Below are 3,977 nucleotides of genomic sequence, written 5' to 3'. Positions count from 1 at the left end.
TGTCTGGGGCAGACGAGTGGGGTCCAGGTGTCACTGACCCAGAGGGACAGTTACCAGCTCTGCAGAAGTCCCTTCATTCACATAAGCAGCTGTTCCTGGCAAGACTAGGAAGAGTTGTCTCACTTCACAGATTATATAATTCACAGTTTAAAGTGCACAGTTCAGGGGTTTTTAATAGTCACAGGGTTGCATAACTTTTACTGTTACATCACCTTAGAACATGTTCATCATTTCCCAAAGAGCTCCCAGTCGCTCCCACTACCAGCACTGCCTTGGCCTTGACAATCGCTAATCTACTTTCTGTCTCTATGGACAGCATTTTTGTCACTCTGGGCATTTCACATAAGTGGAATCATGCAGTACGGGTCCTTTCATAACTTGCTTCTTTCACTCGGTGTAATGTTTTCAAGAGTCATCCAGGTCGTGGCATGAATCGGCATGGCATTTCCCCTTACAGCAGAATCCTAGTCAATTGTATGACAGTCTGCCTTTTACTTACTCATTCATCCAGTTGAGGAACATTTGGATTGTTTCCACTTTTTGGCTATTATGAATAATGCTGCAGTAAACACTTGTGTATAGGTTTTTGTGTAGACACATGTTTTTAGTTATCTTGGGCATATACTTAGGCGTGCAATTGCTGGGTCGTAGGGTAACTACGTTTCACATTTTGAGGAACTGCCAAACTGTTTTTCAAAGTGGTTGCACCATTTTAAAATCCCACCAGCAAATGATAAGTGTTCTAATTTTCCCACATCCTTGCCAACACTCATTACTGACTACCTTTTCAATTTTAGCCAGCCTAGCGGGTGTGAATTTGAATCTCATCAAGGTTTTGATTTGGATTGCCCTAACTAGTAATGACATTGAGTCTCCATGGGTTTTTATAGTCATATTTTCTCTCAATGTATCTGTCTGCTTAGCTTTTTAATATATAAATGCTTCTCTGGGTTTTAAAAGAGATAACACAGTGAACTCATTCCCTTCCAGCCACGGTCTTATCTCTAGCTTTCCATTCTCAGGCAAAGTTCTCCAAAGAATTAGTTATATCTGTCTGGCTTTATTTCCTTACCCTATACTCGCCCCGTCCACAGGCCACCATGTTGCATATCTCCAGGAGGCACCATGCATTTAGAATACAATGAGACCTGTGCTCCTTCAAATAGTGCAATGGTAGCTGCTCTGCTGCTCATCCCTCACTCCCCTTGCAATCTGGCTTCTGGAATCTACTACTTTTTGGAAACTGAGTCTTCCCTATAAAGCAGAGCTTCCCAACTGCACAGTGGTGTGCTGAGAATAGGCTAGTGATGGGCCAAGATAATGATCACTTAGCCTTCAGGGCAGTCAGGTGGGTCCCAGGAGAGCAGAGAGTGGGTGTGAGAAGTTCAACAGGTAAAATCAGTAGAAGTCAGCGACTCTGACTCTTTGGGTGGCTGCCTGTTGGGAGAGGACGCACTGGCTAGTCCAGAGCATACAGAAAATGAAATGCGTTTGTAGCAAGAGACAGCAGGCTCAGTTTGGGACTTGAATTCAAGTTCTACGTGAGATGCTCAGGGGGAGATGTCTAATATGCGGTCTTCTGTTTTCAGCCCTTTTTTTTTTTTTTTTTTGTTTGCAGAGGCTTTTTCTCAGCCTGTTAACAAGGTGAGGCTAATTCTTTTAAGAACAAAACTCTTTTTGGAGCTCTACCCCCCATTATTTACTCCTGCTGATAACAGAGTGTCTTTGAAAGGACATATGCTCTGTCTACATGTGCTTCCTTCGCGTTCGCCCCTCTACTCTGCTCTCTTGGTATCTCTGAAACTGCTCTTAATGAGGCTCCCAGAAGCCAAATCTAGTACACCTCAGAGACACACAGATGGACACACAGTACACACAGATAGACAATGCCAGACCATATATTAAAATAGATTTTGCCCCACAACCTGCAGTGACCAACTTGGGAAACCAATCCCCTTACATTAATGAACAACCCAGGAAGCCAGTCTGCTCTAATTTAGATTTGCAACAGGAAACCACCCTTAGTGCTACCCTTAGTGACAATTCAGGGAGCTAATCAATAACTTCTGTAACAATTGGCCCCAAATAGCCAGGACTTGATTAATTATTGATAGCTTCCTTATTCTTGTTCCCACTTCCAACTTAGGACCAACCAGACAAAGCCAAATATGAATCCTAACCAATCACATAGAACGCCTCACTTCTAGTTAGCTTGCCTCTAGCTCCACATGCCGACAACCTCAATCAGGCACAGCTGAAGCTTTCCCACTCCCCTACCTGCCTTTGAGTCTCTACCAAAATGCAAGTGATGGCGGCTGACTCCTTTGCTCCCGCAAACTCAGAAGAAATAGCCCTGTTTTTTTTCATTTGATTGGTCTTATTCTCATAACCCATCCTTCTTTTATCTTAGGAGGTCACTCAGCTACATCTAACATTACTCATCACCTCCTCCTTGAATTCACCTCTCCATGGCTCCCAAACTCCCAACTTCTGATCCACGATCCCCCATGTCTATGCCGTCTCTGCTTTCTTCAGGATATCTTCTGTCGGAGGCTTCCAGGGTTCCTTCCTCAGCCGTCTTCTCTACTTATATTCATAACTCTCCTCGGGTGAAGGCATCCACTCTTCCAGGTGTCAACTACTGCTGTTATGCGCCACCCCCAAACCACTGTGTCCAGCTCAGACTTATTGCTGCTGCTCGTTTCCTCGCAGATGCTCCACCAACAACACGTAAACTCGACATATTCCAAACTTAACTCATCCTCCCGCCCCTACCCCCGTACCCGCACCAAGCGTGCCCTGCCTCTCCTGTTGGCCACACCACACTCATGGAATCACCCAAGTGAAATAATGAGATTCTGCTGATTGATTTTGCTTCCTAAATATTTTCTTAATGTATTTCCTCCTCCGCATTTCCATTGCCAGAGCCCACTTTAGAACTTTTCACTCTGTCTTACTAAAACATCACGAGCCCCCTCACTGGTTTTCCAGTTGCCAGCCATGCCCCCTTTCAAACAATCCTCCACTCTGCTGACAGAGTCATCTTTTAAAAGCAGAAATCTCAACATGCCATGCCTTACCGAAAATCCTTTAAAGCCTCTGCATTGTTTAATATGGCATACAAGGTTATCATGATGTCCTCATCAGTCCATTTCCTGTCGCGTGGACTTTGAACCTGATGATCTCAGCAGACACATCACACCATTTAGCCCCCTGAGCCTGTGCAAAGATGTGTGTGTTCCCAGGTGGTGTCAAAGCTTCAGTAATAGTCTCACTCGTGTCCTCATCGGTGACCTACGGTCTTAGCGTGGAGCCCGGAGAGCGCCTTTTGAGAAGCTGTTCGATGCCTGTGGGGAGATGGCGGCTCCAGTAGCCGCACTGCGGTAGCTGTGACGTGTGGACCTTAGGCTTCTCTGCCTCGAGACCCCTAGTTTATACCTGGCTTTTACGTGTGACTGAAGCCAAATGGAGGAAAACATACGTCTTCCCAGGAGAAGGGGAATTTCAAACTCTCTCCCTCAGAAGTTGTCATGTGCTGCACAAAATGAGTCCCTGCGTTACTCACACATGTGGCCCTTTCCCTCCTGAGGCCGCATCGCGGGAGAAGGGACACGCGCGGTTCTGTCCCCTCCCCAGAGCCGTCGGGGGCCCCCAGCAGCCTTCCACTGTCCGCCAAACCAACAGGAGGAAAGAAAGTCAGCAGGGAAGGCGACTGCCGATGGTCAGCGCGAGGCCTCGAGTGGGGGAAGACAGTGTCCGGTGGTCCCCTCGGAAACGTTTTGAGGATGCCCACGGCAGAGTCCCGCGGGGGCATCTGCCTTTGGGGGAGGCAGAAACTCGCGCCTGGAACTGCAGAGGCGGGAACCGTCCTGGAGCAGGGACGCCCCGCTTTCCCAGCTCCCGGGGCCTCCCCGCTTCACAGCAGGGCTTTCCAGGCCGCTGCGGGCCGCCTCCCGCGCTGGTGGCAAAGGGCGGAG

The sequence above is a fragment of the Pteropus alecto genome, unplaced genomic scaffold (assembly GCF_000325575.1).
Source record: "Pteropus alecto unplaced genomic scaffold, ASM32557v1 scaffold16, whole genome shotgun sequence".
Lineage (NCBI taxonomy): Eukaryota > Metazoa > Chordata > Mammalia > Chiroptera > Pteropodidae > Pteropus > Pteropus alecto.
The sequence above is the reverse complement of the archived record's forward strand: the minus strand, read 5'-3'. Positions refer to the sequence as shown.